Source organism: Mesoplodon densirostris, chromosome 11, assembly GCF_025265405.1.
Source record: "Mesoplodon densirostris isolate mMesDen1 chromosome 11, mMesDen1 primary haplotype, whole genome shotgun sequence".
In the NCBI taxonomy this organism is placed as follows: domain Eukaryota; kingdom Metazoa; phylum Chordata; class Mammalia; order Artiodactyla; family Ziphiidae; genus Mesoplodon; species Mesoplodon densirostris.
In genome coordinates this window covers 56,121,161-56,148,078 of record NC_082671.1, presented here as the reverse complement: position 1 = coordinate 56,148,078, position 26,918 = coordinate 56,121,161, and positions in this window count along the sequence as shown.

Here is a 26,918-nt window from a genome sequence, read left to right as displayed (position 1 = left end):
AGGTAATGGTGGAGAATCAATATTTTGAAAGGTGATAATCAAAAAATGTACCAGAATTGAAGAAAGACATAGGTCTTTGAGTACTCTGAGTACTAATCCCAGAATGAATAAAAATAAGTTAATAAGTAGACACATGATGGTGAAACTGCAGAGTATCAAGGTGTATTAGTTTGCTAGGGCTGCCATAACAAAGTATCACTGGTTAGGTGGCTTAACAAGAGAAATTTATTTTCATACCAATCTGGAGGCTAGAAATCCAAGACCAAGGTGCCAGCAGAGTTGGTTTCTTCTGAAGTCTCTCTCCTTGGCTTGCAAGTGGCTGCCTTCTCACTGTATCTGCACAGGTCTTTGCTCAGTGCTTATCTGTATCTCAATCTCCTTCTTATAAGGATATCAAGGTTGGATTAGGTCCACCCTAATGGCCTATTTTTAACTTAATCATTGCATTATTGGCTCTATCTCCAAATACAGTCACATTCTGAAATGTTGAGCTTCAACAATATGAATTTTGAGGAGCGTACAACTAAGCCTGTAATACAAGAATAAGGAACAAATTCTTCAGACTACCAATCAGAAAGACTGTCACAAAGGAGTGGCCATCAGACTTTACCTTGGTCACAATAGATGTCAGAGGACAAGGCAGCATGAGTTTCCATTTACAGAGAAGGGATAGTAGCTGTCTGTAGAGTTTAAAATGAAGCTAGAATATTGTTAAAAACAAAGCACAGGTAAGTTAGGTATTTTTGTTGAGGCTGCAAAACTAATAAGTGATAGGGTTAGGCTTTGATTTTAGGAATCTGACCCCAGAGCCTATACTTTTAATCATTATGCTGTTAGGAACAAAAAGGGTAATAACTACAGTTATGATTTTAAAAAATAACAAGGAAATATCACCAACAAGTTGGTGTTAATAAATTGAAAACTTAAGTGAAATCTGTACTTTTTAGAAAAATATAAATTATTAACATTGACACAAAGGAAATAGAAAACCTGATTAAATTTCAATTACTACAGATATTTAATGCTAAGTCAAAAATCTTCTCTTCTCCAAAGTATACAGGCCCAGATGATTTTACAGACAAATTTAAATGACATGTTCAAAACAGATAATTTTTATGTTATATAAATAGTATCAAAGAATTAAAAAAAAAAAAAACCCAGGAAACCCACTTAGCTTGTGTTATAACACTAGGAGAATTTTGACACTTAAGCCAGACAAGAGCAGCATAAGAAAAAAAGGTTTGGGTCATTTTCATTTTTACACAAATTTCAAAAAAAAGAAAAGCTTAAATAAGCTGATTCCAGCACTTCAAAATTAAACCACGGCCATGACCAGAAATATAGGGATAATTTATCATCCAAAAATCTATTAAAAGGTACATACATTAATAGGGCTTCCCTGGTGGCGCAGTGGTTGAGAGTTTGCCTGCCGATGCAGGGGACATGGGTTTGTGTCCCGGTCCGGGAGGATCCCACATGCCGCGGAGCAACTAGGCCCGTGAGCTATGGCCGCTGAGCCTGCGCATCCGGAGCCTGTGCTCCACAATGGGAGAGGCCACAACAGTGAGAGGCCCACGTACCTCAAAAAAAAAAAAAAAAAAAAAAAAAAAAAAAAAAGGTACATACATTAATAGATTAAATTTAAAAATTATCTCAAAAGATGCAGAAAAAGCATTTGATGAAATTTAATAACAATTCTCAATTATAATGATTATACAATATGGATAGAAGGAGATTTCCTTTCCCTAATAAAGTGTGTCTACTAAACTTCCACAGTAATGTCATATAACAGTGAGACCTTAGAATCATGTTCATTAAAGTCAGGAAGAACACAAGGATGCCCTTAGTCAACATTTCTTTTGAACTTGGTACTTGAGATTCTAGACAATGAATGAGACAAGTCAAAGAAAAATGGTAAAAAGGGAGAGATCAAACTATCCTTATCTGCAGGTGATAGGATTCACTCCCAGAAAATTAAAAAGAATTTACAAGTAAATTCTTAGAAATAATAAGCATTTAGCAACATTGATTGTTGACTATAAGATCAACATAAAAATATCAATAACTTTCTGTACAGATAGAAAGTGAAATAGATTGAAAGATCCCTTCTACAATAAGAACCAAAAATAGAAGGTAGATAGAAATAAATCTAACAAAGAATGTGCAGAATCTTCATGGAGAAAATTACCAAAGACTGAAGGACAAAAAAGAAAACTGAATAAATGGAGAGATATATAATGTATGTGACTACGACAACTCAGTATTGTAAAGATGGCAGTTCTCCTCAAATTAATCCATACATTTAATGTAATTCTAATCAGATGTTATAAGGATATTTTGTGGCACTCAATCTGAAAATTAACATTAAACAGCAAACTGTGAAAAATAGGAAAACTTTAACAACATGGGGAGGACTTGTGCTATCATATCTCAAGGCCTATTATATACTATAGCAACCAGTCAGAAAAATTGAGAGCCTGGAAACAGACAATGTGTGTGCATTTCACATAAGTAGAAGAAAGGAGAGAATATTCAATATTTTTCTTTCTGGGACAATTGGTTAGCCACATATAAAAAAGTAAATCCTTACTTCAAACTATACAAAAACCATTCCAGGTATATTCAAGGCCTAAATAACAAAGTAAGATTTTAGATGAAAATACAGGAAAATATCTGTATAACCTTAGAGTAGGAAAGAAATTGGTAGAGATACCACAAAAAACACAAAGCATGAAGACTGATATATTTAACTATGTTAACACTTAAAATAAATGTTCAATAGAAGGCACTATCAGAAAGTTAAAAGAGAAGTCACAGAAGAGAAGGAGATATTTGTCAGGCATGTAACTGACAAAAAATATTAAAGAGACTCTTTATATAAAGCTTTACGTGAAGTTATCTTACAAATTAAGAAGAAAAGGAAAACCCAAGAGAAAATGGGCAAAAGAAACAGAAAGGTAATTCTAAGAAGAGGGAGTTAAAAATGGACAATTAAACATAAGAAAAGATGTTCAAACTAACAAGTAATTTGGGAAATATAAATTAAAAGAAAGTGAGCTATAATATCATGCCTATCAGAGAGGCAAAAATGAACAATACCAAGTGCTGTAGAGATCGTGGAGCTGTTGTAATCCTCATACAACATAGAGAACATATAACGCTAAGGTGAACACTTTGGAGAGTACTCTTTGACAATATCTTATAATTTTGTATCTGAGTATTCTCTGTGAAGCAGCTATTCTACATATAGGTATAACCCTTAGAGAAACCTTACACTTGTGAACAAGACTTCTCATTTATTGTTGCATTATTATTAACTGAGGAAGTTCATGGCCTCAGTGTCTATTAACAGGAGAACGAATAAATAGCAATATAGTCATGCAACGGTGACAACTAACCTACCAGTTTAAAATGAATTAATTACAACTAGGTGTATCAATAAGGACAAATCTCAAAAAAGATGGCTTGGCAAAAAAAAAAAAAGGTACAGCATGGTTATCATAAATATAAAACTGTATATATATTAAAACTTTACTATATATAACTATATATATGAGTTGTAATATTATTAAAGCTGTATGAAATGAAAAACAGAATATATTAAAGAGGTTTGCTCTGTAGTAGAAAGAATGGAATGGGATTGGGAAATGACAAGCTAGAATTTTCAACTGTATCCGTAATGTTTTATTTCCAAACAAAACAAAGCATAATAAAACAGGCAAATATGGCAAAATGTTCAAGAATGTTTATTGTTATATTCTATAATGTCAATAGAAAAATTTTCAATTTCAATTGAAATATTTCATAGTTAAAAACAAAGAACAACACTTATTTAGAAGAAGGTCTCTCAATGAGAAAAATGGACTGAGTGAAAGCCTTAATATGTCACAATGGATGGATCGGTTTACCACATGATCTGGATAAAAGCAAAGTACAGTGCCTTTTAACTGCATCATTCTAGAGCACTGATTTTCAAGCATTTAGAAATGTATTAAGCCAAACTCCAATATATAAAATAGAGTAGTGGTAGTTTACTGAGGTAATTTATTTCATAAGAATATGTATTCTTATGAAATACATATATATGAATATACAAAAATGAATATATATTCATCAAAATGCAAGGAGACTAGATTAAGCACTCCTATTATCTGTGAAAAAGAAGAACCCAATAGAAAAATTCTCAGAGGATATCCAAATGGCCAGTAAACATATGAAAAAGTGTTTAACCTCACTAGTATGCCGGAGGACCATATATCCTGGTAATAGTCCCAGTTTACTCTGCTTAACTCACTAAAATTTTAAAAACACCCCCTTTCACTTTTGGTTTGGATGATACATTTTGTGGTTGCCCTACTTATACCAGGGACCTACAAACTAAAATCCCAGTGAAACACCACCACGTATCAGAATTGAAAAGACTGGCAATGCCAAAGGTTGGCAAGGATGGGAGAGGATACTAACCTCAACTGTGAACAGCAGACAGAGCCCCATGGCTCATTCACGATGCTCTCATACTGGAACCTATTTGGGGAGGTGGAGAGGAGTGACTACTTTTGGAATTTTAGAACCCTTTCTCACGAGGTGGGCCTGAGTCTTTGCTTAAAGTTACGGGAGCTTTGCTTAGGGAGTCTGTTTCAAAGCTGGTGTAACTTAATTGGCTGTTTATGATACATACCAATAAGCAATTTAGTTATGGTTAAGCATTAATTCAGAATGGAGTAAAACTTTGTTCAAATGGGGTATGTCCCCAGTCCTGAACTTCCAAATCAGCTAAGTTACAGAAACCTTGATGGATAGGAAGCGGGTATCAGATGCCTGCTGGGGACACAGCCTCCCTGTATTTTTCCAGGTCTCTATGACCTCACTTCCCCAGGGTACACAATGAATGAGGTCAGTCTGTGAAATCTTCTTCCTGGAGGCCAGCTCTAACTTGTTTCATTCATCTATTCAGGGCTGCTGCGTGGTCCCTTACAGGAAAAGAGGAGCTGAGATCTCAGACTATCTTATTCTTTGGCCCAACACTGAGACCTCCTTCCAAAATCCAAGAGAACCAACTAATTGCCCCAGCCTCCAAATAACCCTCTGTGTCTACTTTCAAGCCACCAAAAAGCAAATTCACCCCAAATCTCTATCACTTTCTGGCTCTTCATTCAAGGAGAAATATATATCTTTTTCTAATTTAAATTAAATTGCAAAAGTCAGGGTCAACAAGTCACCTGGGATTCCCGGCTGCACTCCACTTTCCTCACTTTGTGGCTCCAAGTGGAACAATGACTGTGCCTTCAATATGCATGTGTGGTGAAAATGGATTCTTGTTTGACTCCATCACTCTTGTATCAGACACGAACACAGCCTGGCGTCTTCTGCCCTGTTCCCTTTTTGATTACCTTTGTTTTGATGCTTGAGGATTTATTAACCAGCCAAGCGCTCCCCGGGAACCTCAGCGCTGGGAGCCTGGTGCCAAAATCACAAGGTGCTCCTTCCGTCACACAAGGCTTTTGTTTAAAACATTTCCCAAGCAGCGAACTCGCCTGTCAAGGCTGATTCTGTGGGAGAACATATTTGTAAGACAAAGCAAGGCTGCGGCCGACCAGGAAGCCTATGACTCGCGCGGTGAATCATTCACTCCCGGCCATGCAGGGTCACCGATGCTCACAGCGGGAGCGAGACGTTATTCATTACCAGGCTTGGGTTTGCTGTCTTCAGAGATCCCCCTTCCCCCTTTCATTGCCCCTTCAGGTTTTAACAAGACATCACATTCTTTTAAACTTCCCCTGGGCGGCAAAGGTCTCCCCCTCAGCACCACCCCGCCCTCCTTTTTTTCCACAGGCAGAAGGTACAATTGTAGCTAGAAAGCTGGAGCTGTTGTAAACTGCAGCAGTTAACGTGAAATTGATGGAGCAGTGATCAAATGAAGTTCATAACCACACAATGCAACCTGAGGGCGGAATGCTGTTTCAAACATTTCTAATGACAGGGTTATAAAATCATAAAAACGGAGCCCCTCCCCACCCCCAGCAATAAAAAGACTTCATGTGGGTGACCAAACTATTAATGAGGATAAGAGTGGTCATTGGTTTTGGGATGGTGGTGCCCCAGTCAGAACTTCAGCTTTGGGACATCCTCAAAGTTAGGATTTTCCCAGCTCTCTACCTCCTGGTTTTCTAACCTTGACTGCAGGAATAACAGGGAAAGTTCACTGGTCTAGAAAAGCAACGGTGGCAAATTGCTGAGCTGTCTGCCTAGCTCTGGCATACAGCATAGTCCATTCACAAAACAGAATGAGGGACAATGTCACACAATTAATGGGCAACGAAACATTTAAAAACCTACTAAACTAGACGGTGAGCAGCTGACTTCCAGCTGTCTCTTTAGCTGTGGACAGCAGAAGGAAAAGTGATTAGACACAAGAAAACATTACCATAAAAAGAGTCAGAGAATAATATTAAACATAGCCCATTGTTACTTTCATATAGAGGGGAAGAACAGATCCACTCACTTTTAGCTTATTATAGTTCTCCCCTCCAATGGAGGTAAATGGTATAAGAATAATATGGCTTCTTTAGAATGACTTAGTTGCAGGGAAAGGAAGAAATTGAACTTGGTGGCAAGAATAATAATGTGAGATGAACGACAGAGGCCACTGAAATGACAGTTGGGGTCTCCTCTCTCTGCTGCTCTTACTCTGACTGCATGGTCTGCCAGCTGTGTCTGTTGTTAATATCCAAGCAGAAAAGTGAATTGTCAACTTGTTTTCAAGGAGGGCCCCTCCTGTCTTTAGGGATGTATCTTCTAACTGTTGAAATTGTGGTTTGTGGAAATAACCACTTTATTCAAGACTAGAAATAGCCACGGAAATGACTGAGCCTGTAAAATAGGAAAATGTACAGAAGACTGTATAGATAAACATATATGAAAGTATATCAAGTGCACAAAAGAATGACAGGTTTATGGGGCTTGTGTACAGAGCACAGAAAATCACATGTGACTGGGTTTTTCTGACAAGCAGTTTTGGTTTGCCCTTAATTACCTAAACAATTCAGGACCTAGTTGAGCCATTTATGACGGACCATCATTTGGGTAGTTTCCTTTGATTGTGTGGACCTGGGTATGTAATATGTTATATTTCAGTTCCTATAATTTCAAGGCTTATGTGTAGGCTAAGTATCATCAAGTAGCATATGGTTCCTGGAGGATGCCAGCATTCTCCCAATAATTGACCTGCTAAGAACCAGCAGCAACATGCTCTCCAGTAGTGGTCTGGAGGCTGAATTAAAATAAAAACCCACACTAGTGTCTTATTTAGATTTGTCTGATTACAAAACTCACATACAAAGCTGATGAGACTCACTTTAGTTGCAAGTTAACGCTTGCTGGCTTCTTGCAGTCAACTCACCAGCCCCACTCAGTCAACAAACAAGAACTTGCTCTCCTTTCCCTTGGACCCTTGGTCACCTCTAGAACCCAGACCACAGGTTTTCCATGTGTAAAGTGGAGGAAGTGACCTGGACCTCAAAGATGGTTGTGATGTACACAGGAGATAAAGTTTGAGACTATCTCCCCACAATCAAGTCATCGGTACTGAGAAGACTGATGTTTGCCAGCCATTTACTGGGCAGCACATCACAGTGGGGATTTGTGCTGGGAGAGGACCCTGTGAGAATATGACCAGGGATGTTCCTCTCCCTTGAGATACTGTCTAGACTCCAGTAAATGGATCTCTAGGTAGCAGGAAAACAATTGTGTCTGACTTATGGGTTGTTGGGCCCCACTTAGAAACAGAATATCTTTAATAAGGTTTTTGACCGTTCCCTTCCAATTTGAGGCAAGTCTGCTTTGAGAGAAATCTGATGCCTTGGGCCTTGGGAAGCAGAATTAGCATATGTCTCTTAATCTTAAAGAATAAGGAGTTTTAGTTCACAACCACCCAGTGCATCTTGTCTAGGCCTCCTGATATACTATGTTCAGGTATAATCCTATCAAATGGGAAAATCAAATCAGTTCTGGTTGATTCAAAATGTCCTGGCTGAAAGGCAGAGGTGATGTCAGTTGACACTTCAGGCTCATGGAAAAGGGCTTAGGTGCAGCTTCGACTGCTTCTTCCGTTCTAATCAGAGAGGTCCTCTGTGGGTCATAAGACAAGAAACAAGAGGTTTAGAGAGCCCCTCAAGAACAAGGGGGCCAAAAACTGGATCTGAAGAGCCAAACCCTTAAACAAGCTCTGGCTGAGAAGTGAAGGTTAAATGACTCCAGGAATGCACCAGCTCATCCTGAAGCAACTTCCTTGGTTTTGAGCCAGAGGGCCAGTTGCCCAGTGCCTGTGAATATACAGGATTTAAGGCAGACTGCTGCGCTCGAGAACCTTCTGTGCTTTTTAGCTCAGCCTTGGAGGAGTTTTATTCCATAAATTGTATATTTTGAAAGGCAAACCTGTGACCTGCTTGGTCCTGGACACAGAACCCATGCTATGAGAAAAGGGACTTGACCAGTAATAAAATGCTTTGAGATTTAGTCCCAGAAAAAAGATAAAAATCTTAAGTTGCCAGCATCATAAGTTTTAATTTTATTTAATCATAGATATGGTTCCGGCTATAACTTTTTAAAGATGTTCTACATTTGAAAAGAATTAAGACAATCCTGTATCTTTGATCAACTCAACGTCTCTTTAGGGGAAAAGATTTAACACTCTCGTTTTTAAACAGAAGTATAAATATGATCAGCTAACAGTTTTCCAAATTAGGCAGCAAAACTTTATGATTTCCTGACATCCAAATGAATAGGAGGCCTGTTTTGTACTTAGGAGTGACTGTCTTTTAACTAAATACACTGGAGCGAGGGGGTTTTGTGTGTCATTATTTTTGACACAACTTGTCATTAGTTTTAACTTTGACTGGGTTGTAATGAGGAATTTGGTTGTGCAAGTTTACCTACTGTTTATCTATACCCAGACTTAATTATTGTTTCACAGGTCAATCATCACCATTTTAAGTGGAAAGAAACGGCCTTTACCCATGGGATGATTCCCACAGAGTTTATTATATGTAGTTAGACCATGAGGTCAGATGTATAGCTGGAGTGGGCAGAGTACTCTGGGGGTAGGGATGGGGTGGGATGTGAGCCAGTTACCGGGGGGGAAGATGGAGGTACAAGGCTTTCTCCTTTTCAAAAACACTCCAGGGAGATGGACCAGTCAAAGACTACATAGGGGAGGAAGAGTGGCCGTCATATGCCGTCTCAGAAAAGTCCTTTCTGTGTCCCCACCATAAGGCATTTTGAAATTTCCGCTCTTAAAGAACTCCTTACAATGAGAAGCCCTATTGACATGATGGCAGGGTCATTCTTGTTGTGCGGAATTTCCTGAGTATTGCAGGATGTTTAGTGTCTCTGACGCTCTCCTCCCAGTTATTTTGGCAATAACAATGTCTCCAAAATGTTCAAGAATTACTAAACACATTAACCGAGTCAGTAGAGAGCCATGCATGACCCAGACTGAAAGGCCACAGACATTTTCTTGGGGAAAGAGAGGAGAGGGAAACTTCAGAGCAAGTGATAGATCATGTCAAGAGGTAGAGACACTAAAAAGAGCACAGGCAAACAATTTGCCTGTGAGAATGTGGCCAAGTGTGCCCCCTGTTGTGTAGGGAGGTGAGGAAGAAATAACATTTATTGAGTACCTATTATGTGCCAGTATTTTGTAATAATTATTTAAATTAATCATCATTATTTTGTGAATTAGGTGTAATTATTCTATCTGCACATAAAGAAATTGAATCAGAGAGAGCTGACAGTGACAAAGGCAGGATGGGAATCCCAGGCCGTGTGAACACTTTCTCTTTTTAAAGATGTGGACTTATGATGAAGTGCTCCCTGCATTCCAAGTTCAATGTTTTTCTTGTCATCCTGTGCGTCCAAGGTTGCATGAGCAGATAAGAAAGCTAGTGGTTCTGTTACTGTAACTTGGACAAGTAACCTCTTCCACGAACCTGGTAGAACATTAGCCACACAAGGTATAATGTGTACCTCTTTCTCCAGTGCCAGTCAGAGATACATTTGCTCAGTGTCTGTTGTGACAATTATTGCATAATTATTTCTGGCAACATTAGGCCATACTTCACACTGAGGTCACCATAATTTTCTTCTCTGCGGCTAATAAAACACAGTTGTCAAGTGACTGTTGATAAGATATTAGTGATACTACTGATGGGCTGGAAGTTGGGTCTATGGAAATGTGCCAGAGACTGGCTAGGTGTTTGCCAAAACTGTTTTCTTCTCCACCAGTACATGCAGCTAGACAACAGCCCCCATCCTCCCTAGCAGTGAGGTGTAACTGTGAACTGAATTTTGGCCAATGGAATGTGACTGGAAGTGTACATATCACTCCTAGGCCTGACCCATAAAATCCTCCTTGGGATCCTATACTCTCCACTTTCCCTGTCTGCTGCCTGGATGTTGGCATCAAGATGACCCTGGGAACCATGTGTTGAACGTGGTGGAGCCTTCATCACCTTGGGTCCCTGTGAAGCAAACTTCTCTTCTCAGCCTTTCCCACTGTTGACTGGATTTTATGCATTGGGTTAAGTCCATTGGGGTATTGTCTCTGGCTTGTACTGGTTGGCAAGAGCTGACTGTTAAATTTTAAGGAATTTTGTGGCTCATTGACATCAAGTTGATGGCTTCAAATCATCATGATTGGAGCATTTACAGCACAGAAATTGGCAAATGCCACAAACCAGAGCTTTTATTTTGGGGAGTCATTTTACTAGCACATCACTGGTTAAGCCACCGAGATTTTATTTGTATACAGGTAGCATTACCATAATTAATATACATACTGTGACTCGAAGTGATGTTCTTCTTTAATAAAGCCTAAAAGATGTGAAATCGGCTTGATGGTTGGGTGGAGGTTGGCAAGAGCTGGGCATCAAGGAAATGGATATCAGAAACTGGAAAAGCAGTGACTCATTTTATGTAGTGGCAAAATATTTGGTAAAACCATTATCTGTAATAACTCAGAAGGCAGACTAAGTGCCTATGCAGCCTCTACCTCTTGGAGAAGTGGTTGGAAAACAGAATGGTAGGTAATGTGTACTGTTTATTACTGGCTGTGACTAAAACGTATTAAAACATGAGGTGAACTCAGGCATGGACTTGTTTATAAATAGAAATAAAAGTAGGGGTAAAAAATATAAAGATTTGTAGAACTGGAAAAGTTTACTACGTTAGGACCCCAAATAGTAGGAAATAAAGCAGGAAAAGCTTTTGCATGCCAAAGACTCTATTCAAAAGTGAATCTGTACTCTGGTGGGTTTATTTATTTTTATTACATTCTTTTAAATCATCACAAACATTTTTAAGATGGGGAGTGTTTGAATGCATGGAAATTGAGTCTCTCTTTGAATCAATGAGAGAGCAAGATGAGCCATCCTGGTTAACTCCTACCATAGCACTGCTGTTCCCGTTACCTGTTGTCATATAACAAACCACCCTAAAACCTAGTGGCTTAAAACAACAATCATTTATTTTGCCCATGAATTTGTGATTTGGGCAGAGCGTGGTGAGGAAGGCTTGTCTCTGCTCCATGCAGTGTCAGCTTGACTGAGGGCAGAAAGGGCTGCTTCCAAGATGACTCACATGCCTAGCAAATAGGCACTGGTTGTCGGCTGGGAGCTTGGCTGGGACTGAGGGTGGGGGGCTTTGCTTCCTCCCCACATGGCTTTCTCAACGTGGTTTGGGCTTCCTCAAAGAATGGTGGCTGGGTTCTAATAGCATGTATCCTAAGAGAGAGCCGGTAAGCTGTATTGCCTTTTATACACTAACTTGGAAATCACAGAGCATCACTTCACCTGTACTCTGTTATTCAAAGTAGTCACAAAGGTCTGCCCAGCTTCAAGGGGGGAAAACATAGATTCTACTTTTTGATAGGGGGCCTCAAGGTTCTGGAAGAGCCTGTGGGGTACTAAGTATCATTGTGGCTGCTTGCTACACTTATTTTGCTGGGGAGTGAGAATTCATTTAGCCAAGTTCATTTAAGAACCCATCTTTGTTAAATGATCAAAAGGAATTTGATATCTCAAAGTTAGTGCTAAATTTTCTACTTGTTTAAGATAACCATAATAAGGCAACTTATTATCCAGTAACAATCAGAATACCTTCTATAGGAAAATAAGTCCTGAAGGGGTGCCAGGGATATTTAGAGAGGAAAAATGAGTCATAATTGGATAAGGCAGAGGTGACACTCATGATGATACATGTCTGTGGTGAACACTTGTTGAAGGCCTTCAGTATGTCAAGCACCATTCAAGTCACTAAGAAGATAAAAATGAATGATTTATTTCTGTTCCCAAGGAAACTAACAGTGGTATGGGGGGTGAGGGTTAGAGGTGAATTGGGAGACATCAGTAGGTTAACAAATTACTATAGACCCAATGATAGAGATGGGAACAGTGCTTGAGAAGTACCGAGAAGGTCTCATTCTATTTGGGATAGTTGTGAAAGCTGGAGGGAATTTGCCCTGAAACTTCACTTATCAAAGATCATGAGTCAGTTTCCTAGCAGAGGCAGAGCCGCAGACCCAGCTTTCCTGACTTAGAGTCAGTGCTCTTTCCACATCACACAAGTTTTTAGGTTGAGTTGTGTTGTATAGATTATATATATTATAGATTATAAGTGTGCTGGCAGCTCAGCTGTTAACATTTCTTGTGCTGTTGTGTCTGCTCCAAACCCCAAGGAGATTCAGCTCAGGGTCTTCATTAGATGTGTTAACGCTGAACGGGAAGAGCATGAAAAGAGACCATGTTCAGAATAAACAGAAATCTCCTTGAACTGGAGAGTTTGTATCCTCTCTGACTAAATTGTCGCAAGAATTGTTAAGATACCAAAGAGACTTATTTCCATTTTATTGCTTTCCTTTCCATTATCAATATTCTGAAAGAAACAGTAATAATCATCATAATGGTCAAAAGGTGAACAGGAAAAATATAAAGACATGTATGTGTTGCCAGTTCAGAAATTAGGAATTAACTAAACAATGACATGTATTTTTCATAAGAACTCATATATTCATGGTCCTGAAAACAGTTGACCCTAAATATTTGACATAGAATTTTTTTTTCTCCTCCATCCTTTGTAAGTTTTGTGTATCTTGTCCAGAGTCCTTAGTCTGACCAAGATCAAAAACAGTGATTACTTGACTCTACTTCGGCAAAAATCCTAGGGTATTTTTGCTTACCTTAAAGGTATCTAAGTTTCTTGAAATGGAAAAATTTTAAATTAAACTCATTTTTAATTTTAAAAGTGGCATGCCCCTTATGAAGTGAACATAGGAGAAATTAAGTGAATTTAAGAGAAAAAGAAAAATATTAGTAAATGCAGCAAATGATAACTGGGCTTGAAAACACTGAAAATGTTTGCAATCCCTGGCATATGGGGTGGGAGATGAAAAGTTTTAAGAAATTATGGACTCATTGTGACATTTCTTGTGTCTGGAAACTTTACTTAACCTAAATTTCTACTTTCCCCAACTTTGCCTTAAAGCAGTCTTCTGGTGAACTGTGTTCTGATCTTATACCATCTTATCATTGTACAGAGAGCCGAGAAGAGCTCGATGTGTCTTCCTAAGCCTGTGACAGTTCATGGAGATTAGAGCATCAGCCCATTTCAATAATCATGCTGTAAATAATGTGACTTTGTAACAAGATGGCGGTTGCTGGCCAAGTATGAAAAAACATGCTAATTTTAATAGAAAACTCTATTCTCAAGTGCATTTCACAGTTTATACTGAGTGAGAAATGCCTAATTTTCACCATGTGAACTTCCAGATTGCTTATGTTGAGTGGTGCAGATGTGGCTGTCTTGAGAACCTTGAAGCCAAAATTCAGCTTTTATCTCAAAATGTCTTACTTTTACAATAACATGTGAGAAGCGGTGATCTGTCTTAGCATCATGAATAAGTTTTCCATCACTGCTGAACCCATGTGTTGAGCGGCATACCATGTGTAACATCATGCCTGTTTGATTCTAAAAGTCTGCACTAGAGTCTGTGGATAAAAGGTTTAGGCCTATCTGGCAGCTGTTAAATTACAAAGGCTATTGGATTGTGAATCAGATGCAGAATGTATTTATTTAGTGGTCTAGTGGATTTGAATTCTATACTGTATATTATGTAGATGTTTACAGTGGATGATATCCCAGAAAAATCTAGAAACACTCAGTAGATTAATTAATTGCTTGAGTCAATGACTTCTTGTTGCTTTTAGGATAAAGCCTATAGTTTCCAAGTTAATATACTAGTCCCTGCAGGGTCTCTGTAGACTCAGTTGACCTTATTCTTCCCTCTCTGTCTGTGTACAAGCTATGATAGACTTAGTTTCTTGACTGTTGCATGCTCTGTCCTTAGTTTCTTGAATGTTGCATGCTCTGTCCTGCCCCAGAGTCTTTGCACTTGCTGTTTCCTTTAGCTGAAAACTTCTCTTTCTCTTGGTGCCCTAGTTCACTATTATTCATCCTTTAGATTTTGGCTCAAATGCCATTTCTGCTGGGAAGCTGTCCCTTACATATCGTTGTACACTCTAGTCACACTGTATAATTTCCCTTCATAGTACTTAGCACAGTGTGTAATTATTCACTTACTTGTGTGTCTATTTGATTGGTGTTTGGCTCTTATGCAGGACTCCATGAGAATAGAGACCTTGTTTCTTTTGCTTATCATTTATATTTCCAGTGTCTAGTAAAGTGCCTGGCTTATGGGTAATGCTCCACAAATATTTGTTGAATAAAAAGATTTCATAAAGCACCTAGCAGAGTGGCTGATATGCAGTAGGCTCTAAGTAAAGAGCAGCTATTAGACTGGTCTTCTCAAGAAGCCTGACAATTTAGCTCCTGTGGATAGTTTTCTCTTTTACTTTAATGGTTAATTTTACTTCGCACTTCTAATGACTTCCTGGACAAACCTGGAAGGTCACTTCCTTAGTGCCTCAATTTTCCCAAGAATGGGTTGATAGATATCAGTAGTTGCATCAGCCAATCCCTAGGGAAACATGAATGCCAAACTGATGCTGAGATGTGAATATATTTTGGGAAATAATTCTTGTACTGTGTAAACCTATGAACACTAGTATTGGGTCCTAAACTCTTCTTCCCGTTCTTTTATGCTGTCCTTTCTCTCTCTTCATTCTAGGCTTAATGCCTTTGAAAGGAAAGTTGTAGGGCAGTAATGTCTCTTTCCCTTTCTCTGTGCCACACCATTTTATGTATAGTGTTTCATTTTTATTATTCTCTCCAACTTTTTGAGATAAGTATTTTGATCTCTATTTAATGGATAAGGAAATTGAGGCCCAGAGAGGTTAAGAATTTGCCTGAGGTAATTTAGATAGAAAATGATAGAGTTGGAGTTTAAGTAAAGGTCTCTCTTATTGCAGATTTTGTGATATTTCCCCTTATTCTAGTTAGCTTTTCAAGTGTCTCTAACACCTAGAGGATTAGTTGTCTGCTCTAATCCAAACAGGGTAGAAGTTGGGGTGACTGGAGTTGGGGTGCAGTTCTCCTCGTGGTTACATTTTCTTGCCTCAGTGAACCCACAGGGGAGAAATGTGAACTTGGCCAGGCTGATCAAAATCTGTTTGACTAGGGTAACCAAGATGGAGTTTGCTGTTGCACCATTTAGAGACCCAGAAGACCTCTAGAGAGAGCTCACCAAAGTAGAAGAGAAGGCTGGCTTACAGAGTCAGACCCAGCGCTGGCCCAGAGGTCAAAGGGGAGAAGTATGGCAGTTGACAGTCATGGAACCCATTCCAACTCAAGCACCCTGGGAAAGAGTCAGCCTGTCGAGAGGAAGACCATGGTCAAGCCAGATGACTTGGCCCCAAACTGAAGCTGATACAGAAAGAATAGTCTCTCACTCAGCTGTCATGTGATACACCAGTTTTACTGACAGAATTTTCAGGGAGCAGTGTCACAGAAGCAGAATCTCTGACCCAGAGTTGTCTTCCATGAGATTTTGTGTGGTCCTGGGTGACCTGATAGTGATGGAGAACTATGGCCAGGTATATTTGTCCTGAAGATTCCTTCACATATTTGTGACTAAAGGGAGATTAAGTTTCCACACCTTTTGGAGTCAAAGACAAGTGCTATTAACAGTGGCGTGGATCTATCTCTATTCACCGTTTAATGAAGCCTGAGATACTTGGGCTACATCTGGGATAACAAGATTAACGAACCAGATTCTCTCGACAGGCAGGTTCTATTAGGCATAAGGGACCAGGGCTGTAAGAGAGGGGATACATTATCTTTTAGTTTGTGTGTGGAATTTTCACTTTCTCTTAATTAAGAAACTCTATTTTGAACAGAATACTCCCTTAAGATTCTGACCAATTTGTTAATATAAGTAGAGAAGGGTTAACTCAGGTTTCCATAGTGAAATAGATAAAAAGAATTGGACTGGAGTCAGGAGACGCGAGTAAGAGATAAATAAATCTATCTAGTAAATTGTTACTCAAATTTAGCATTCTAGGGGGTGCTGGGGATGCAATGGTATCTTCATGAAGCTGATCAACTAGCGGGGAAGATACACATTAAAATTGATTGTACAATCTTGTATAATTAAAGAACTACATGAATACATGTAAAATTATTGGAGTGGGAAGTGCTGTGAAGTTAATGGTTTGGGCAGAGCCTTGAATAGGGGAATGTGGCTTAGTCAGGGAAGTCAAGCAAGGCTTCCTGAATGAGAATAAGCCTCTACATAAGGATTTGGGTTGGGGGTGGGGACAGCTGGCAGAGTGTTTTTATTAAGTGGGACCAGCAAGACCAAAAGCTCAGTGATGAGGGGAAGCAAGCATTTCCTAGTCTTACCTCTACCAGTAAAACCAGGGTATTGAACAAGAGGATTCCTTGACTTCTTTTTCAATCTAACAGTCCCTGAGTTGTTTACATTTGAAGGTATGTTTTCTAATCATGTGTGAGAACATGAGTTTGAATTTCCCCTCTACCACATCCTAGCTTTAAACTTCCTCTGCTGTAAAATAGGGATGAAAATATATGTTTTACCCACATTCCAAAGTTACCCTGTGGATCAAACAAAATAATACAGCCTGTATATGACCCTATAAATGTAAAATATTTTCTTAAGTTCGTGTACAATTTCAACCTGATCCATCTGAAGGCAGACGTTCTAGGTCTGGAGCACTGGGCTATGATTCTCACAAGGTGGTGAAAGTGGCATAATTTAACACATTGTTCTTTGGGGAAATGTTTCAGAATTCTCATGGTGCACAGGTGGTGTCACTCAGGGAACTAGGAATAGAGATTTGTCATCACCTACAAATACAATTCAGGGCCCTATAATGTTGGAGTTAAAGAAGAGTTTTCCTCTGGCCCTTTGTCCCAGTATATATTTTTAAGTGAATGAAGTTCTAAATGAATGCTTATTAAAACATTTTTTCATGGAAAAAAAAAAAAGTCTTTTCAAAGACCTCACGACAGAAAATGACTGTGCAAGATAGACAATTGGAATGGATGATGGATAAGGAGCCTTAAGACCTGCACTCTGGTTGGGGTTCTGTTATCAATGAGGAGGTGGCATAAATGATATCTAAGCCCTCAGGAGGAGTATCTTTTCTGTTTAATGTTTTATGTGGTATCACAGATTCTTTTGGCTATCTCTCGTCTGCAGTATGTCCCAGCTTTCACTGGCCTTTGAATACTAATGAGGCATTCATTTCAAATCTCACTAGCTTTGAGTCTCCACCAGTTTACAAAGAAAGTCCCATTTTTTTCCTGGGAGCCCCTCTTCAAATAGTTCCATGGTGCCCACAAATCAATCCTTAGCACCCAAGCTAGCAGTGGAGCCCCAATCCTGAAACTTCTGCACTGATGTCGCTGGCACAGGAAGGACGCCATTGGTGAACACAGAGCCGAGATGGGTAAGGTGGGCCCCTGCCTTGGGAAAAACCCCAGTGCAGGACCATCTCTAAGTCAGATTTCAATAAAGCTCTGATACAAGGGATAACACAAGGAGACAAATGGTGGAGCTAAATTACCTCCTGCTGGGAGCTGTGGAAGGCTTGCTACATAGAAGAATTGGTATTTAAACCAAAATTTGAAGGATGGACAGGATTTTGATGGGCCTAAATGAAAATAAAATGCATTTAGAGTAGAGGGAACATCTAGGAAAAGGGAGCAAAAACATGAAAACAAGGAAAATTTGTGGCAACAGAAGTAGGCCAGATTGGTTGAAAGATCAGGTTTTTAGGGGGTGTAGTGTTGATGAAACTGCAAAGTCTGGAAAATGTCAAGTGAAGGAGAGATATTTGAAAGTCAAATAAGAATTTGGGCTTCATTTTATTCACCTGTGTTGCCACTGACAGCATTTGAGTAGAGGAGTGACAGCACAAGATCACTCTAGCAGGGCAATGGACTGACAGGGAGAAGATTCTAGAGCAGTGCTATCTATGGAAATATAATGTGAGCAACAAAGTGTGGCCAGGTGTAATTTTAAATTTCCTTATAGCCACATGTATTAGTTTTCTGTTGCTACTGTAACAAGTTACCATAAACTTAGGGGCCTAAAAAACACAAATTTATTCTCTTACAGTTCTGGAGGTAGAAGTCTAAAATCAAGGTGTTGGCTGGACTGTTTTCCTTCTGGAGTCTTTAGATGAGAATCTGTTTCCCTGATAACTCTGGCTTTTAGGGACCGCCTATATTTTTTGGGTCACGACCCCTTCCTCTACCTTCAGAGTTAGTAGTAATAGCATCTTCTGTAGTCAACTCTCCCTCCATCTCCCTTTAATAAGGACCTTGTGATTACATTAGGCTTAACCAGATGATCCAGGACAATCTCCCCACCTCAAGATCTTTAACTTAATCACATCTCCAAAGTCCCTTCTGCCCTGTTAGGTAAATACTCACAGGTTCTAGGGATTTGGATGTTGATATCATTGGGATGCCATTATGCAACCACATTAAAATATATAAAATGAAACTGGTGAGATATTTTAGTATTTTAACCCAATAAATTTAACATAATAATTTCAACATGCAATCAATATACAAGTTATTAATGAATTTATATTCTTTTTTCCCTACCAAGTCTTGGAATGCAGTGTGTCTTTTTTTTTTTTTTTTTTTTTTTTTTGTGGTACGCAGGCTTCTCACTGTTGTGGCCTCTCCCGTTGCGGAGCACAGGCTCCGGATGCGCAGGCCCAGCGGCCATGGCTCACGGGCCCAGCTGCTCCGCGGCATGTGGGATCTTCCCGGACCGGGGCACGAACCCGTGTCCCCTGCATTGGCAGGCGGACTCTCAACCACTGCGCCACCAGGGAAGCCCTGCAGTATGTCTTTATACTCACAGCATGTCTCATTTCAGATGAGGCACATTTCAAGGACCTCATCACCACATGTGGCTCATGGCTCCAGTACTGGGCAGCACAGTTCCAGAGGCTGGGTGACTTGCTGGGAGCTGGAAATCTAGGTGGGCTGTAATATGAAGGGAGGAAGGGAAAAAAAAGTGAAGATCTTGAAATCAGCATTAGGTGAATGTTGGGATGTGCTAGGAAGTGGTGGGGAGTGCTGGATGACGGAGAATATGGCTATTAGCTACAATCACTGACATGGGAATTTTTGTTTCTTTGAGGGAGAAGCATATGAGTCCTTTTCTGGACAAATGAATGAACTGTCCAGTAGAAAGTTAGAAATGGGGGTCTGGAAGTCAGGGGAGGGGTCAGGCTAGAGAATTACAATTAGAATTGCTTTATGATAGATGGCTGGATCCATGATGGTGGCTGAGGACCAGAACCTTGGAAATGTCCATGTGGAAAGGGCAGGTGGAGGCAGGGGAGACTGAGGAGAAAGTGTGGAAAGCAAGAGCACTTCTAAGACTAGAGGAAGGAGAAATGGTAGCAGCAGGTGGGTGCAGGGCTTTTCTAATTCCCAGCAGTATTTCTGACGTAGCCATGATGAGTCTCCTCATGGGTTTGGAGTCCTTCACTTCAGATCTGAGGTAATTACTCAGCCTGCCACACAGAGGTGCTTTCTAGTCCTCAGTGGAAGTGGGAATGGGAAGATGCTTGCTTACAAAACTGTTTATCTTTAGAGAATAACTTTATGGCTATATCTACCAAGATGGGTTTAGCATTTGACAATTACATGGTTAATTTGATGAGTATAGTTAGTAGAAGGGGAGGTTTCAGGCTCCTTTCTCCTCAACTCCAAAGGAATTTCTCTCTATACAGATAAAATTAACAGAGTAATTGCCAGGTCTTCCTTCAGTGTGACAAGATTTAAATTGATCTATCACTTCTTTGGGACAAATGATCCTATTTCCTTCCTAGATTCTTGCTTTTAATCTCTTAAAGGGCACTCTGTGCAATAGGTGAGTGTTGAGTTTGGAAGTCAAACTAGCAGGGTTCAAATCCCAGCTCTCACTCTTACTAACTGACTTTGAACTAGTCACTTAATCTTTTTGTGCCTCAGTTTCTCATCAGAAAATTATGGAAAATCACAGTATCTACCTCGGGATTGCTATGAGAATTAAATGTATGCGTATATTTATATCTGTATACATTGCTTTCCTCTGAACCCTCTGCAAGAGTTTAGAACATTCTGTCTCCATTTTAACAGTATGGAATGACTCCTTTGTTGATTAGATATTTCATGTGTCCTATTACCTTAAATAATTCTACTTCCAGTCCCTCCCAATCCAACTCTCCCATCTCTGGCTCTGCATTAAAATGCTTGAAGATATTTGCTTGTACTTCACCTATAACATCATGCTTAGTTACAAATAAGTGTAATATCCAGACAAAGGCTTCATTGATTAATCCCTGTGTAACTGACTCAAGCTAGATTAAAAAAATTTAAAAAGACAAAGGTGAAAAATAAGATCAAACATACCTAAATCAATATTGCTATACTGTGAAGCTATTTCTTCATTTTATAATTTTATTAAAGCCAAAAACTTTGCAGAATTAAAACAGTTCTGCAAGACTCAAACAGAATTTACCAATAGATATTTCCTTCACACTTTTTCAGAAAATTGTTTCTTACATATTGGTACTAAGTATATTTGAGATGGGAAGCCATCTAAATATCTTCAAGTTTTACTGTCTGATTTATTTGCACCAAAAAAGTAGCCCTTATGGGTAGAAATGGGAAATTGAGTTTTTCTCATTCCCATAACTTATTCTGTGTTAAGAATATTCAAATGAAAATGTGTATACTTCCTATGTGCATGCATAGGAAGAGGAAAACTAATTCCCAAGGTTGAAATGATTTCACTTCAAAAAAAATCAATCCCAGCTAAAGGTGGCTGTCAGAAGTTCTAGGTGAATGGTCTAAGTTGCGGGGGGTTGGGTGGGTGGGTGGGGGCGATGGTCTGATCATTTTATTTAATACAAAGATTAAATTAAAAACAGATATAAAACATCCAGCACAGTACAGTATATCACCTGCAGTAGAATCTCAGAAAATTTCAGTTATTTTAACTTTGTAAACTTAGGATCTGAGCTGCAAACTGGATAATTCACGTATTAAGAGGAAAGGGATTTTCTGCTTATTTCCTAGGTAGAGAGCAGGAAAAAGTTCAGTCACAAGAACCTCCTTTTTTTTCTGTACTGGTTGATGCTGCTCGGCTTCACATTGGTTGCCATGTTGAATATACCCACTCATTTGATCTAGATTTTTCTTTATAAAGCTCTGGCTGTGTATGCTGTGTCCCTAATAGGCAGGCCATAACCATGATGAAGCAGGCTAAGGAGACTTTCCTTCTGTCCATGGTCTCTTGACCATATTTCCATCTCTCTCTTTTTTTTTTTTTTTTTTTTTGCGGTATGCGTGACTCTCACTGTTGTGGCCTCTTCTGTTGCGGGGCACAGGCTCCGGACGCGCAGGCTCAGCAGCCATGGCTCACGGGCCCAGCCGCTCTGCGGCATGTGGGATCTTCCCAGACCGGGGCACGAACCCATGTCCCCTGCATCGGCAGGCGGGCCCCCAACCACTGTGCCACCAAGGAAGCCCTATTTTCATCTATTTTTAGCTCTCCTCTTGATCTGTGCACATCAGGAACTAAAGGTCTCTGTAGGTATCAGAAGAGACACACCAGCTGGGAAGGCAGTGAGGTAATTAGCTGGAGAACCTAGATTCCAACCGTGGTTTTTGCCTCTGAAGTTATATGACCCTAGACTCTGTGATACTTAACCTTTTGTTTACCTCTGACCTCAGCTTGACCATAATGGTTATTAGGAAATTCACCACAGTCCAAAAGGAATGTTTGGAAGGTTAATGACATAATTGTGCCTAATCCTGGTGATGAGGAGAGAGTAAATGTCTTCGTTTTGGAAATGCATAATAAATCTTCCGGGTAAATTACATTTCATTTATTGAACTAAATGTATCCTAAAGGGAAATATATGAAGAGTTTTCAGTTTTAAAGTTTTTGTTCCCTTTAGTTGCCTGAGAGAGTTCCAGAGCTTCTAAAGTAGGGCAAATATATTCTTAGTACAACTGGAACTTCTGATATTAAAGAGCTGTGAGTTCCCTGCAAGGAAGGCACCTTTGTAATTATCTAGTTAGATTAACAGACAGCATTTTCCTTGAGTCTGCCCTGAGCCCATTACCACACCTGTCTGCAAAGTGAAGAAACTCAGATTTTTCAGCTTGTGTTTTATTTTTTCTGGATTAAAGACCTCACAGACCACTTCCTCTACCTCATTCTGCTTTAGAATACCAAGGTGAACCAAAAATCTAGACTATCCTAAAAACATGTTGCTTGTCTGTAGGAAGGTACCCTTTTAACTCCTTGAAATCTCAGTTATCTGAGATCAAATTTTTATTTGACCTGAAGAATAAGGGAAGAATGGAGGGCAGAAATGTGAGGATGAGACCTGGCTACCTGGAGAACGTGGGGAAAATGGGAGAGGGGTGCAAAGTGCTCCAAGCTCCCCAGCATCAGCTGTGAATTTTAAGCAAAGAATTCACTCTACACAAAGAAGAAAGCTAAGTATTTATGAGCAAGTACTATTTTCCCAGCGTGATGTGAGGTATTTTCACATACATTATTCTGGCTTAATCTTTGCATCAGTTTTCTGAAGGGTATTATTATCACCATTCTTAGTGATTAAGAAAGGGTAACTCAATCAATCGCTTGCCCAAGGTCACACAGCTCTGTAAATAAGAGCTAGGATTCAAATCCAGATTAGTCTGACTCCTAAATCCACACTGTTTTTCATAAACCACCATCCTTTTGCAAACAGCAAAACTCCCTCACCTTTCTCTTCTTCTCAGTTATCACATCCCTTTGTGACTTTTCTAAGGATTTTGGACAATTCAGTTGTACACATGAACATGTGAAAATGGAGGCAGCAAGCTTTTTGCAAACTTGATGGTAACCACTTGCAAAATGCTTAGTATATGAATGCAACCCTATTATTACCTAGTAATGGTGTGTATTATTATAATAACATACAATTATTTAGCTTGGGTAAAATTAGAATGGTATATATTTAAGATGTCATCCCGGTTCTATTTTTCGAGACACCCTGGAATATACTGTTACATTTAATAAATTGCATCATAATCTGTAACACATAGGAAGTTGATTTACATTAGATTTTCACCTTAGGAATTTCCTGTTTTCTAGTAAGCTTTACCAATTTGAATTTATTAACACTGAAAATGCATTAATCAAATAACATACAGATCTTATACAATTCTTGATATGAGGAGTATCCATGGGAACAATTTGGCCCAGCTAGCTAAATGTCTAATGTGTTTGAGAGAGAAAAAGTTGCTTTGAGATGTATCTGCCCCCAGCTCCAGACTGCTGGGCAGCAAGCCCAGAGACCAGGTGCTGACACGCAGAGACCTCCAAAACAGTCAAAAGCTTTCCCATTGCAGCAAGCTTACTAAGTAGCTCTGCTAGTACAGAAAATACTCAATTTACCAGGCAATAATTTTTCTGCTCTTTTGCTAAAGCTTTGAGTTTTAAGGGATGTCTCTCCTTCCCCCTCTGTGCCCATTAGAATATTGATTAGAAGAGGTGGTTAGAGCCAATATATATCATTCTGAAACATCTTAGTGGTGGTTAAAAAAATTGATGGTAGATAGTTTTGAAATAATAAGCCCAAATTAGTTTTTTAAAAATGTCATTGTTTTGAGAAATTCACGATTTCTCTGACTTTATTTGATGAACATGTATTTATTGGTCAGCTATAATGCCTCCACTCCATTACAAGCTTATACTAGGATATACAAGTAAATTCAATGTAATATACAAGTAAGTTGAATACAAGGGAGTATGTAATCTGTGGTATGTACCACACTACCAGCCAGGATAATTAAGTTCAGTGAAGGTTTGCTGCTTACACATTGTGTGCCAGACTCAATGCTGGGTTCTAGGGATACCAAAGTGAACGGAAAATTGATTCTAAGCACCACCCACTCAATTTATCAGATAGCCAGAGTTTCAATAAAAAATGTCTTGTAATGGGTGATAGATACAGATGAAATTTATGTATTTAGGACAAGATTAATCTCGAATATGGTATTTGATGGACATATAAAACTTTGAAGCTTCGGTCATCAGTCTGGGAGTCAGCGTATTCAGGAACGTGCTGGGGTTCCTTGCCCCTCAGAAATCCTGGCTGGGTGCTGATGCCAGCTTCTGCTCCTATTTGCTTAAGAGTATCCTGTCTAATTTCTGGCTCCCTCCAGTCTGCGAGTCTCCAGGGAAGCTGCTTGTTTGCTAGTAGAGGAGAGAGTGAGGGTATGTAGTGTCAGTATCACCCTTGAGGAGACGCCAGGGCTGACCTGAGTTCCTGGGAACCATTCAGGACATGAAGATTTACTAGGGCTTGGACCTCATCCACCATTGTAGCCAGGGGCCCAGAATCAAATTGGATAATGGAGACTGGATCCAGCTTGCCTGAGGGGCTTGGCAAGAAGGCAAGTGTCTGTGTGCCTGCTGGTGCATCGTGTTGGCTCTGCCTGCTGCAGAGAAACTCTGAGGTTGCTGTTGATTAACATGCATACAACTGTTGGACCTCCATCCAAGTGATGTGGTTCAGTGCCCTGGACAGTGCAGGTGGGGCCAGGACCCCTCTGCCCACGCTTCCTCTTATTAGGCTTCTTCTTGCTCTCAGACGTTTGCCCTGGTGGGGGGTGTGTGTGCAAATTCTTTTTGGTTGCTGGTTGCCCCAAGGGACAGGGTGAGTCTTGTTAAGCAAGGAAGAAGCCGCTGGTGAATCTAGCTTTTGTTTTGCAATCCTTTGGGACAGGCTTACAACAGAGGATTTCATATGAGTAGATTTTGGTCATTCTATAAGAAAAATACACCTACTGATGTATTTGTCTCCTGGCTGTGGCTTCTGAAGTCATATTAAATTACATTAAGAGCCTTTCTCTCATTGCCACTGGTCTTTTAGTATTCAGTAGACATTTAGAAAGATGATATGTGGGTGAAAGATAAAAAGCTGAATGATGGTCACTGCCTTGGGGAAGATGGTCTCTTATGGAGGAAGTGCACTGCTGGGCAGAGCAGGGAGGTCATTTTTGGGCAGCGGGATGGTTAGAATTCTATCTTCTGCCGCTCTGCTGTCGCTCAAAGTGTAACTGAGCATTGCCAGACTAGTTATTTTAAGCTCTCGCAAACAATCTCATAGCTTTATTTTTGCCCTGGCTCTAGCAAATTGGGGACCCCATGCAGTGCGCTGTTGGCATTAAAATAAATCTGAGCTGCTTAAGGGCTGGGATATGGAGGGATGGCACAGTGGGGAGGGCAGACAACAGGGTAGGACCATTCAAGGATAGAGCATAAAGGATGCTTCTTTAGGAATCTACAGGGCTACAAGGACAGTTCTGTAGTGTGTGAATGCGAGCATTGGTTTGAAAGCCTTTCCAATACTCTCAGAAAAAGAGATCTTTTCAGGTACTTTGTGTTTCATTTCCTTTTGTTCTTTTGTTTGAAAATTTGTATTTCCCCTTTATGATAGGTTTTTTTTAATCTATCTATCTACATCTATCTATCTATCTATCTATCTATCTATCATCTATCTAATATATCTATCCATCCTCTCAATTAGTTTTGGAGAGAGAATTCAGTAGTGAGAGAAAGATGTTGAGAAAGGTATTTTGAGTGTACTGCTTATGAGTTTCAGTCAGTGGTAAAAGCAGCACACAGGAGAGGATAGTGCTGGCCTGTTATTAGTTAGAACACTTAAATTGCTCATAAGAAACAAGCACAAATGGTGGGCTGCAGTTTCCCATACATCTGGAGTCCGTGGGGACACACTAGGCTGAGGAAAAACAGTCCTCATTCTTACCATCTGTGCATCCTCTGTGATACATAGGGGATAAGGCAGGCTCGAAATGAGTAGACGGATTAATTTGAGGGAATCTGGACTAGGTTATTTCCTCACTGGCTCAAGATTCCCTCAAATCTCATTGCTAGGCTGTTTTTCTTTGGCTTGTGACCTTGTTAATATCCCATAGCTGCCTTATCAGGTTTTTACACCTTAGTGTGAATTAGTTTATTGGCTTCTTTCCTTAGATCCAGAGAGAATAATGAGTGGATGATGAGGCGAGAGGTCAAAGGGAAAAAGGGTAGGAAAGCGGGTGCTTGGGTGTACTGTAGGTCAACTTCTACCTGAAAACTTTGCTGAGGAGTGGTCGTGCCTGTGGGCTCCACCGCAGGGCCTGCCAGCTGCAAGCACTTCCTGTGCCCTTCAGCAGTTCTCCAAACAGAACCTTCTTTCCATTCTTGAGATGTGACATCTGTTTTAAATTATGTCAGTTGTACCTAGATAGTCAAGTGATTGACACCGTCTTCAGAATATGTGCAGAAACTATAGTAAAAGTGAGGAGCCAGATGCTTCCAGGAGAGTAAATTACTCCCTGCCTGTAAGTTAGTCATGGGGTTGATGCAT